At 43.4% G+C, this 13,024-nt stretch overlaps 1 long non-coding RNA gene across 1 annotated transcript in view; it reads right to left on the bottom strand.

The window, feature by feature from the left end:
- Positions 1 to 4,356: 4,356 nt before the first annotated feature.
- The window catches only part of LOC140704341 (uncharacterized), a 38,918-nt gene continuing 30,250 nt past the window's right edge, over positions 4,357 to 13,024 (bottom strand). The window contains exons 2-3 of the long non-coding RNA XR_012083482.2: positions 9,756 to 9,809; positions 4,357 to 8,821 (exon numbers count right to left, since the gene is read on the bottom strand). This is a non-coding gene — a long non-coding RNA (uncharacterized LOC140704341). The remainder of the gene's footprint in view (positions 8,822 to 9,755; positions 9,810 to 13,024) is intronic.

Raw genomic sequence — 13,024 nt, 5'->3', positions numbered from 1 at the left:
GGAAATTAAATATGACCTTAAATACCTACTAGTTCCTAAAGGAATAGGCATGGGATTCTAAATTACATCCTCAGATTCTGTCCTATGCCTGAGACCACTGGGACTCACTGCTAAATGCTGTACTGGTAGCATATTGCATGGCATGGTGACACTGGACTTCTTATAATATCCCAATCACTTAATATTTTCAGGCATGACTTCCAGCATCACACTAGTTAAGACATCTATGTCTATGACACTATAGAAATCATGCTGGCATTCCCACTTCACTTACCCATTCTCCTTCCTTCCCATTCCCCCCCTCTGCCTGCATCTTTTTTTCTGCCTTTTGTTCATAGAAAAGGGGAACAACATGGCTAGATTAATGAGGATGATAGAAGACAGTGTTGTTATTATTAGGGAAGCCACACAACAAAACACACTACAGTACCATGTATCCAGAGGTACGTTGTGCTGTTTGCAATGGGGCTTCCTGACACTTCCTCACTGAGCCACTTTGAGTCTCATCATGGGGTGGGGGCAGAGGCATAAACATGCAATAAACAAACAAATAAATAATCTAAAGATATATAACTGGGACATGTGGTTTCTCAAATCAGCATATGTTTGTTGCATCCTTCTTCTGTGGCAGGGATGAGCAAAGTGTGACTCGCCATATATTGTGGATTGCCAGTGCCATCAACATAGGCATAGTGAAGAATGCTGAGAACTGGAGACAAATAATTCTGGAGTCAGATATATATACTAAGCTGGGGGTTGGACTCAGTTGTCTTATAGGTCCCTTCCAAGCCCATCATTCTATGATTCTATATTTCAATATCTGGAGAGCTGTAGTTTGCACATCTGTGCTCCATAATTTTATTTTTCTGTGCACACATCCATGCATACTCCTGTGATACTTGTATGTGCACATGTGTGTTCTATATATGCAAACAAGTGTGTATATATGTGTCTCTGTACACTCTCATATATATACTGTACATGCATACAGGGTACTTCTAAACAGAGTACAGTGGTGCCTCGCTTTACGATTGCTCCGTTTAATGATGAAATCGCATTACAATGAACTTTTTGCGATCGCTTTATGATGTTTCCTAATGGAGAATTTCGCTTTGCGATGATCGGTTCCCTGCTTCGGGAACCGATTCTTCGCAAAACGATGATTTTCGGACAGCTGATCGGCGGCTTCAAAATGGCCGCCAGGTAAACAAAATGGCCCCCCGCTGTTTTCTGGGATGGATTCCTCGCTGCACAGGCAGCGAAAATGGCTGCCCTATGGAGGATCTTTGCTGGACGGTGAGTTTCCAGCCCATCGGAACGCATTAAACGGGTTTTAATGCATTTCTATGGGCTTTTTAATTTCACTTTACGACATTTTCATTCTACAGCGATTTTGCTGGAACGAATTAACATCATAATGCGAGGCACCACTGTAATAGCAGTAATAAAATGAATTCAGAGAGTGTAACTGTATAACTGAGGGACGTGGTGGCGCTGCGGGCTAAACCGCAGAAGCCTGTGCTGCAGGGTCAGAAGACCAAGCAGTCATAAGATCGAATCCACGCGACGGAGTGAGTGCCTGTCACTTGTCCCAGCTCCCGCCAACCTAGCGGTTCGAAAGCATGCAAATGCAAGCAGATAAATAGGGACCACCTCGGTGGGAAGGTAACCGCGTTCTGTGTCTAAGTCACACTGGCCATGTGACCATGGAATATTGTCTTCGGACAAAACGCTGGCTCTATGGCTTGGAAATGGGGATGAGCACCGCCCCCTAGAGTCGGACACGACTGGACAAAAATTGTTAAGGGGAACCTTTACCTTTACCTTTACCTCTATAACCTATTTCTATACATTTTAAAAGTCAGCTATTGCAAACACATGTGCCTTTTTAGAGGCGAAAAAGTTCTCTTTAGTGTCACAGTAATAGCAACCTACTATTTATTTTTTGCATAACACACGTACACACCATTCACTACAAAATCGATGAAAATGATTTAAGCACGTGCGGAGAGTTTCCCCCTCACCATGGAATAACTACAAACCAGCCTCCCATCCAATACATCTACCAGAAGAAAAGTTTCTGAACTTTAGGAAGTCAGTAGAAACAATGTGGGGGAACCCTGGTTTATTTTTAGATTACCATTAGATGCATACTTGAGAAATGTGTAAAACCAGATTAACAGCTTTGTTAGCAGTGTAGGCCACACCTACCATAGAATCAAGAGGAGATTGGAATGGAAAATGCCAGCTGACAGAAAACAAAGGCAGACCTGAGTACAGATCATCAGTTCTTCCTTCTTCTTGGTGGCCCCAGTTTCTCTGCATGCATGGGAAAAGACTGTTTTTGCTGCCATCTCATGGACAGGCAGAGATGAGGTCAAAGTGAGTTGATACAGTGAGGGTATATGAAAACACTGGGTATAATAGTAGAGTATAGCAGTGGGATGCTGAGCTTGTGACTGGGGAATTGGTAATTAGAAAAAGGAACTATTATCTTGCTCAAGATTTTACACTTGCAAAACTCCAACAGCAGAAGCTGTCACAACAGTCTGATGACCTGCCCATCATGTGTGACTGTAAGCCTGGATGCACGACTGGGTCACAAGCCCTGACACGTGGCCATACACAACTAGCACCTTGTCAGATTGCAGTGGCAGCTTCCACAGTTCAAAGTCATAAATATTTAAAAGGAGACAGCCATGCTTTCTTGTTTCTGGAAATACATTGAGATAGATCAGAAAGGGAGGGGGGGGGAATCCCAGACTTAGTTTACAGAGTCCCTTAGAACTGGCTTTGATGATGTGGGCCTGCTTAGCTGCTTTTATGGAAACATGTTGTGGCTAACTCTTTCTATGACAAAGAAAGAATAAAGAAGGAGAGAGTAAGACTGGGAATCTGTCTACATATCATATCAACAAGTAGCTAACTTCTTGACGGAGGAAGAGAGGTCTCTTAAGTATACCTGGCCAATTATCTGTTGCTCTATATGAATTCAGTCTGCTTGAAACAGGGGCGGGTGCTCAACGTCCGACAGAAGATCACGGTAACCTAGCTCAGTGAGTTCCTCTCCATGTCCCCTCCTGTAATTATTCCCTCTTTCTTCTTTCTCTATGAACTTCTATTTGGGTAGTTTCATCTTGGTGGACAGAAGTATCCCTCTCCCTTTTGTGACTACCCATGCCTGGATGTTTAGTTTCTTCTAAATAACAATAAGAAGTGCCACATAACAGAGTTGGTTCCACATTTAAAATAAAGATTATGAGCAAGGGTAAGAATATTTTGCTCTTGAAGTTCTGAGAGAACTGAAAAGGTGCATCAGAAAACATTCAAAAACAAAACACATCCATTAATAGGAGGATCAGTTCCTCAAAGGGGGGGGGAGCTGTATCTTGTCAGAATGCTTACTTGTTTTTCTTACACAATTATTACCCTGCATTTTCCTTATTATCCCTATAAATGGCCATTGCAATTACCATGTTTCTCAACTATGAGCAATATGCTTCTTCCTATTAACTTCATCAGTTTGCATGACAAAAAAGGGGGGGGATAACACATTAAATGTGTTACAGCAAGTGAGCCAAGCGGTTATCAGCAGGGGGGTCTTAATGGAAAGGTATTTTATTTATGTACTTAGCCTGTCAAATTAATTCCAACAAACCTGAAGTCTTTTCATCCACTGCCTGTGTGTGTGTGTGTGTGTGTGTGCGCGCGCGCACACACACACGCATGAACATCTCATTCCTTTGCCATAATCTTAAGAAGCCAGTTCTGAAGAAGAGTCTGCAGGTGGCTACAGCGGATCTTAAATAACATCAAATTATGTTCTGTTGATGGGTCATTAAGAAAGTGATGCTGGGATATGCAGTACAATTACTGTGCTGTGCAGATGTTCCTGTTAGGAGACGTTGCATTTTGCATACATTGAGAAACAAACAGGTATTACCTCGCCTTGTACAACATGAAGCCACATCATAATACAGCTGCTAAGTGAGAAGGCAGGCTAAGGGTGACGTTATTTGGGGGATGCTCAGTGTTGTTTATTTCTGTTCCAAGAACTTTCCAGTTGTGCTGGCAGCTTCCTCGTTTCTGCATCTGACGGTCCCCAAGGAGGAGTGCATAGCAAGTGAGATAGGTTACACAAACAAGCTATGGTGGAGAATTAAGCAAACTCCATCTATCTCATCCTTTAAAAATGTGTACAAGCCTGTAACAAAATCTGAGACAACATTCCTCCTGGTAATTAGTGTTTCCACCGCTTGCTGCAGAAACGACATCACTATGAAGAATTCAGGAAAAGTAATCAGCAGCACAATTAAGCAATCTACTATAATGACAGAACACAACGTTAGTACCGAGTAATCAGAAACATATTTATTTTTTTCCGCCTTCATTTTTTTTATAACATTCCCAATATCCAATTATTTGCTTTGGCAGGCTTAGAATTGAAATGACCTCTGATTTAAAACAACAACAAAAAAGCAAAGCTCACTCTTCAACAATGTTTAGGCTTTATTTCATTGAATACAGAGAATTAATGCTTGTCACTTAGCACTGTTTTCATATTTGTTATAAGTGTTTTGCAGTTCTGGAGCTCAGGTATTCCCCATCCCCCCGCCCAGTTTTCAGGCATCCAGACACCAGTTTTCCTCACATACAATGTAGCATTTATCTGTTCAACTGGACTGGGATGGAATTACAGCTCTATGAAAACTACCTTAATAGAGTGGTGCCCCGCATGACGACGATAATCCATCCCACTGAAATAGCTGTTTAGCGAAATCGTCGTCATGCAACATCCGTTTTCCCCATTGGAATGCACTGAAACCCGTTTAATGCGTTCCAATGGGGACAATACCTTCTTGTCCAGCGAAGATCACCCATAGGGAAGCCATTTTGTGAGCACAGATCAGCTGTAAAACTGGCTGTCCTGCGAAGCATGGGTCCAGAAAATACAGGGCAGCCATTCTGCGAATCTGATAATCAGCTGTAAAAATCGTCGTCTTGAGAACAAACGGTTCGCGAAGCATGGACCAAATCATTGTCAAGCGAAAGTCCCCCATTGAAATGACTGTTTTGCGAATCGCTATAGTGATCGCAAAAAGTCATTGTTATGCGGATTTGTTGTTTATTGGGGTCGTCGTCTTGCGAGGTACCACTGTACAGAAAAATGATCTAACCATGAATGGTGGATCTGCACCCCACCCCCCAAATTGACTTGACAGTGAAAAGTGTAGTAATTCCTTATATGCCCAAACTATGTGTTACAGAAACAAACACATAATTAGAAGCTGCAAATACATTAGGTGCTCCAGGGACCTAATTCCAATACAGTGGTGCCTCGACTTACAACCTTCCCAATTTATGACCATTTTGAGTTACAACCAGCTCTGGCCACAAAAATTTGCTTCTATTTGCGACCGGAGTTTCCAGTTACAACCAGAAAAAAGGGAGGGAAAAAGGCGGGGAATTCAAATTGCTAACCATTAGTGGCAAAGAGGCTGCTTCTTTGTAGCTCTTTCGCCCCAGCGGTTAGAGAGTGTGCATTCGGAAGAGGCTTCCAACTGCCTGGTAAGATGCTGCTTTTTACTTTTTAAAAACTAGCTGTTCTTGGCAGGTTTTGCAGCATGGGTTTGGGCTGGATGGTGAGGTAATGTTTCTATGCTGTGATGGGTCTTGCAGGGTTTGTTTGTTGTTTGGTCCTGCCCCCCATTTCCGATGGGTCTTGCAGTGTTTGTTTGCTTTTTGGTGATTTTTTTTGCATTTCCGATGGGTCTTGCAGACTCTGTTTGCTTTTTGGGGTTTTCTTTTTGCATTTCCGATGGGTCTTGCAGTCTCTGTTTGCGTTTTGGGTTTTTCTTTTTGCATTTCCGATGGGTCTTGCAATCTCTCTTTGAATTTTTAGTGGGTTTTTTTTTTGCATTTCCGATGGGTCTTGCAGTCTCTGTTTGCTTCTTGGGTTTTTCTTTTTGCATTTCCGATGTGTCTTGCAGTGTTTGTTTGCTTTTTGGTGATTTTTTTTTACATTTCCAATGGGTCTTGCAGGGTTTGTTTGCTTTTCTGTTTGCTTTTTTCCTTCGGCCGGAACGGATTAATTGCATTTCAGTGCATTCCTATGGGAAATTGTGCTTCGATTTATGACCATTTCGAGTTACAACCCATCTTCCAGAACGGATTAAGTTCATAAGTCAAGGCACCACTGTAGAGCTTCATTATAATGTAAACATGGTTACAAATGAAGCTTATGCTTGCTTCCTCATGATCAGTCATAAAAACAAAGCAACCTACAGGAAGTGTGGAAAGCTTCTATTGTGACAATCAGATACTTTCAGAACTCAAATAACTCTCTCTTCTCACAGTATGCCAGGTTGATGCTTGGTTAGGTAGCAAAGGCATCTAGAGTTATCCTCCAGAAGAGGAGAACAAAACTTATTGCAGGTAGCAAAGCAATCTTGTTTTAGAATTAAGAAAGCTGGAAGATCCTTCTCTGCATGTTTCAGTACTACTGTGTTTCCCTGAAAATGAGACAGCAGGGTCTAATTTTAATTTAATGTTTAATGTAAAATTTAATTTAATGTTTTGGCTAATTTTTAATGTTTAATGTAAAATTTAATTTAATGTTTCAGTACTACAGTGTTTCCCTGAAAATAAGACAGCAGGTTCTAATTTTAATTTTTACTCAAAAAACCAAAAAAAACAAAACAAAACAAAAAACAAAAAACAACGCATTAGGGCTTATTTTCAGGGGATGTTTTATTTTTCTCATGTACAACAATCTACATGTAATTCAAATACAGTTATGGCATCTTCTTCTGGTTGCTGCACAATTGTGGAGGGTGGGATTTCATTTAACTGGGGCTTATTTTGGGGTAGGGCTTATATTAATAACATCTTGAAAATGATACTAGGGTTTATTTTCATGTTAGGCCTTATTTTTGGGTAAATAGGGTATCAGCTGTGTTAGCTTTCTGAGTTGCACTTCAATATCTGGGATGTAGAAAGACTACTTTACACTAATTCTTTTCCTGTTTCACAAGTGGATTTCAAACAGTGGTGGTGAATGACTCCATTACTGATGGTTATAACGGTTATACTGGAGGAATATCACTTCCTTGCCCCCCCCTTTTTTTGACCTGTGAGTTTCAGAATACACAGGGAAACCATGTGTGGTTGCTTTGTTGTGCCCCAAATTTTTCAAACACATGTGAAGCAGGGCTTGAATCCTGTGGCCTGTGTACCACATTGCCCCCCCCCCCGGTCATTTTGGTAGCTCTGGTACCTTCCTAAAGAATCTCTTCCTCATTAGTGTTTCTGCTCCTTGAAGCCTCCAGGAGTGAAGATTTTGCAGTGAAGAATATACAGCTCCCTCCATATCTTGTGTTGCTCCTTTCAAGGGGAGGGACTTAAATATTAGAAGGGAACTCCTGGTTTGTATTCTCGAAGGCTTTCACGGCCGGGATCCGATGGTTGTTGTGGGTCTGGGCTGTTTGGCCATGTTCTTAAGGTTTTTCTTCCTAATGTTTCGCCAGTCTCTGTGGCCAGTATCTTCAGAGGACAGGAATCAGAACTCTCTCTGTGCTCTGTTGCAGTTTGTTGGATAGCTGAGTATTTATAGCTGTGGGATCAGCTTTTGTCCTTTTCAGGAGATTGGGTGATTATGGTGATCAGTGTGTTTTTGTTGTGAGTGTACTGTTGTGATAAAGGGCAGCACAAAAAAGCACAGACTGCAAGAGTTCTGACTCCTGTCCTCTGAAGATGCTGGCCACAGAGACTGGTGAAACTTTAGGAAGAAAAACCTTAAGAACACGGCCAAACAGCCTGGAAAACCCACAATAACCATCAAACTCCTGGTTGCTTCTGGTTTTGATTTGAAGGTCAGTGCCCCCACAGAAGCTCCTGGGGGGCCAAAAATGGGCTCCCGGCCTTTTAGGAGCCAATTGCCTACCTCCAGTAGAAAGGCTTCTCAGAGTTGCTAATCAGTGGAATTCACCATTAAATAATCATAGGCTGAAATTTTGTTGTGCAGCTCTGTGTCTGCAATGGTGATGATGTCACCATCAGTGGCAAAATATTGATTAAAGGTGATTCTGGGGTGCAGGCGAATTGTACATAATGCAGTGCACTCCAAAATCCCCCAAAGAAGCCTTTTCTCAGCAGTGATTTGCACTGATGATGACATAATCACTCTTGCACACGCGGAGCAGCATGAACAAAACTCCAGCCATTCAGTCACAGTCACTACGCATTTCTTTCAATCCAGAGGCCACTATTTTTTATTTGTATCAGAGTGTTGCACAATTTAAGATTATGGATGCATATGAAATGTAGATAAAGTCCAAGCAAATTTAAAATGTTAACAGGATTGAACTATTTTGGACCAGAAGAAGGCTACTTCAACAGTGTTACCTTGGCCATTTACTAGATGTTCTTTAGGGATGGGGCATAAATTGCATGCACATAAATGCTGCATTGGTTGTATTTCTCCCTGGTCACAGAGAATTTGTCCTGTATCCAAGGATCCCCATTTTACTTGATTAGTCTTTGATCTTCCTATTTTGCTTTGAAGTTATTGAGCGAATTCCAGATTATCCAGCCAGAATTTTGTCCTGGCAATAGATACTCTTTGGAAGTCATTTATATGGCAAGGTTTGTTGTTTTTGCACCCATAATTTAGCCTGGGTAGTTGTTCTTATTGTTTGTGGCTATACACTCCAGTTTGATCCAGCCAGTTTCCTAACTATATTATGTCATATCCAGAAGCACTGCACTTATCACCGGCTTTACCTTTCAGTATCTATTCGGGATTGCATTCAGGACATTTCATCTGTAAAATGAAAGAAATCATAGGTGTGAATGATTTTACATAGATAATCCCCAAGTCCAACTGCTTTATTGAGAATTCAATCCCAGAAGACAAACCACGAATCTCCTCAGTTATAAAATCTGTAGACCATGTTGCTCCTTCAGGTTCTCTGGGTTTTTCCAGAGTAATACACCAGTGGATCAAATGCCACTAGAGCTGAGAAACCACATAAGGGTGTAGGTACTGGACTGCAGAATTGCTCTTCTGGTGGTATCCTGGTTCTCAAAGTCTCAGCTACCCTTCCCCTAGGTTTGTGCAAGCTGCTTTTAAGAGAGGCACAAAATCCCTTTAATCACAGAGCAGCTCAATTTTTGTACACTTTTTTCTGTTGTTCACCAGTTACCTTAATTGAGTCTCAAACTCCTTACCTTGGGAGGCTCAGCAGGTAAATGATGAGATCCTGTGATGCTGGAAAGCACTTCTCTGCACTAAGCTCTGGGGTGATTCACATACAGTCATCCTGAATTGCTGAGACAGTGCATTGTATGCTTCCGTGTAGCATTTGTCATGCAATCAATTGCAAACTTGGCATCTAACTGCTCTACTATATACGCAGCTTGCAATTCAACCCGCATTTAATGAGCCACCATAATATTGAAAAAATGGAATTGGGCAGAGTCCCTTCAGATTGTATTCCAGGAGCAAACAGATATCCCACCTGTGTAGTATCTGTGGCTGGACTTAACTTTGCTTGACCACCAGGGACGGTCAGACCTTCACAACATTCTTAATTGGCCTCTGCTATAGATAACAGCTGGAAAATCCAGACTTAAGAGTGGTCTTAATCGACTAGATAGGCGGGATATAAATAGAATAAATAGAATAAATAAATAAATATGGCATTGTAGCCCATTGAATTTAGGTATTTCTCTTAGCATCATGTTTTCTGGTGTACCTTCTCACATTTTGCTTCCAGAGGAATCAGAACTCCCCTCTTTCTTCCCTTTACCTGCAGCAGGAACAAGAAAAACAAAAGCAACTGATGAAGGGAAATCCAATTGTAGTAGAAAAAAGGAACATACCCATCACTGTCCGGATCAGTCATAAAATAAACCCCACCCACTGCTGCCTTCTAACTTTGTGTGACTCATATTTAAATATCTTAAAAATGCAGTGAAAAGACGGGTTACTTACCTGTAACCATGGTTCTTCAAGTGGTCATTCTGTGAATTCACACAACAAGGGTTAATCAGCGCCAGCGATGATCTCCTCGGAACGTTCTAGAGCTTAAATAAAAGAAACAAAGTTGTAGGTCATTCACACTGCGCATGCTCCTCCCACCCCCTCCTCAGTTCCATTTATCCGCCACTAGAACCTCAGTAGACTGAGCAGAGCAATAAATGTAAATGCCAGTGACGGATAGTGGGGAGGCAGGGTGGGATTGTGTGAATTCACAGAATGACCACTTGAAGAACCATGGTTACAGGTAAGTAACCCGTCTTTCTTCATCGTGGTCTTCTGTGAATGCACACAACAAGGGTGACTAGCTAGCTACTCACCAGGCGGAGGGACGTCACTGGAGTACAGATGTCAATACTGCTTTCCCGAAGGACGCCTCTTTCCGAGCTCTCAAGTCCAGTCTGTAATGGGCAACAAACGTAGAGACGTTAGACCACGTGGCAGTGCGGCAAATATCCAGGACATCAATGCCACGTAGCAGAGCGGTAGATGAGGCCACTGCCCTCGTAGAATGAGCTCGAAGTCCATCGGGAGGAGTCTGGTGCGTAAGCTGATAGGCTAGTGAGATTGTGGAGACTAGCCACCTGGACAAGGTGGACGGTGAAGCTGGTAGCCCCTTCTTTGAACCAAAGTAACACAAGAAAAGCCTATTGGATAAACGGAATTGCTTTGTCCTTGAAACATAAAAGGCAAGGGCTCTTCTAACGTCCAACATATGAAGCATGCGCTCAGTATCATCAGACGGATTCGGAAACAAGGTAGGTAAAATCAAGGGTTGATTCAGATGGAACTGAGAAACAACCTTAGGAAGAAAGGAGACATCAGTATGCAGAACAACTTTCTCCTTAAAAAATTGAAGATAGGGTTGATCCACCCGAAGCGCCGCCAATTCACCAGCCCTGCGGGCAGACGTAATGGCCACTAGAAAAAGGGACTTGAGAGATAAAAGTTTTAAGTCACATGTAGCCATTGGCTCAAAGGGAGGTCTCATGAGGGCATGCAGCACTAATTGCAGGGACCACTGAGGTACAGGCAACTTAGTTGGAGGCCGAAGATTCACTACACCCTTTAAAAAGTTCTTAACAGTCGGATGTGAGAACAGACGAGAAGCCGACGAACCAGGCGGCTGAAAGGAAACAATCGCCGCTATATAAACCTTCAAAGTAGAAACAGAAAGGTTAAAGTCGAAAAGATAACGAAGAAAAAGGAGCAACGTAGACAAGCTGACTGGAGAAGCAACGAGTCCTCTAGACGCTGTGAATTTCAAAAAACCTTTCCATTTGTAACTATACAGCCTCGTGGTGGATGGTTTTTTGGACATGACTAGAACTTCCCTTATCTGCGGGATATCCTCCACGCAGTGAGGTGAAGGGTTTCTAAGTCCGGGTGAAGTATCTTGCCCGCATCCTGTGTCAAAAGGTGAGGATGAAGAGGGAGCCGGACCGCCTCGTGGGACATCGACCTCAACCTGTGGAACCATGGCTGGCGGGGCCAGAAGGGTGCTACAAGGATGGCATCCGCTCCGTCGTACTGGATCTTGAGTAAGGTCCTCTGAACTAACGGAAACGGCGGGAACAGGTAAACTAAACCCATGGTCCACCTTATCATGAAAGCATCCCCGGAGGACCCGACTCCCCGTCCGGCTCTGGATGCATAAAGAAGACACTTCTTGTTGTGAGTGGTAGCAAACACATCGATGACCGGGGTGCCCCAGCGGCGACACAGGAACTGGAATACGTTGTCGTCGAGTTGCCACTCGTGTGTCTGCGCCACGCGGCGACTCAATTCGCCTGCTATCGTGTTGTCCTCTGTTGCAATATGCACAGCCACTGGAAAAACATGGTGTTTGTAGCACCATTCCCATAGCATCACCGCAAGTAACAGCAGGGACTTCGAACGTGTTCCGCCCTGCTTGTTCACATAGTACATGGCCGTGGTGTTGTCCGTGGCTATCTGAACACCACGACCGTGTACTAGGGGCAAGAACGTCTTGAGTGCTTTGAGGATGGCAAGAACCTCCAAATGATTGATGTGAAGTGACCGCTCCTCTGAATTCCACAACGCATGAATCCTGTGGTGGCCACAATGCGCACCCCAACCCACCGGGCTCGCATCTGTGGTCACCTGTACAGTGAGTTGAAGCTGCCGAAAGGGTCTCCCTATTTTCAGGTGTGGAGGGTAAGTCCACCACTCGAGCTGTGAGGCAAGCTCCTGAGTGACTAGAAGCCTCTTGTGTGGATGATCTGTCTCCGGATTGAACAGGGACAGGAGCCAGACCTGAAGGGATCTGAGTTTTAGTCGGGCATGGGCCAACCCTGGTGTTGTTGACGCCATGAGGCCGAGCAGATGTTGGGCGTGTCTTGCTGACACGGTTGTCCCTGGGCGAAATTTCCTTATTGCCTTGCGTATCTTTCGACGTCTTTCTGCTGGAAGAAAGATGCGCCCCTTCCTCGCATCGAGCCTTGCTCCGATGTAACTTATGACCTGAGATGGAGTAAGATGCGACTTTCTTAAGTTGACTGTGAGTCCTAGATTGCGTAGAACATGAAGGACGTATGCTTTGTCTTGCAGGGCCTGACGTCTGGACTTGGAGACCACTAACCAATCGTCTATGTACGGGAACACCTGGACCCCGTTGAGACGAAGGTAAGCCGCGACTGGAGACATGCATTTTGTGAAAGTTCTGGGAGCCGTAGCCAAGCCAAACGGGAGGGCAAGAAATTGGTAAATGGCATCCTGAAATAGAAACCTGAGGTACTTCCGATGTTGAGGGTGAATCGTAATATGAAAGTAAGCGTCCTTTAGGTCTATGACAAGAAACCAATTGCCCTTTGTTAAGAGGTGAATTATTTGTTCCAGAGTGACCATCCGGAATTTTCGTGGACAGAGGTAAGTATTGAGCAGTCGTAAGTCCAAAATCGGTCTGATGCCGCCGTCTTTCTTGGGAACGGCAAAATACTTTGAATAAAAGCCGTTCCTGACGTC

This window comes from Pogona vitticeps, chromosome 2 (genome assembly GCF_051106095.1).
Source record: "Pogona vitticeps strain Pit_001003342236 chromosome 2, PviZW2.1, whole genome shotgun sequence".
In the NCBI taxonomy this organism is placed as follows: Eukaryota; Metazoa; Chordata; class Lepidosauria; order Squamata; family Agamidae; genus Pogona; species Pogona vitticeps.
This window is presented reverse-complemented; position numbering and strand designations above follow the sequence as displayed.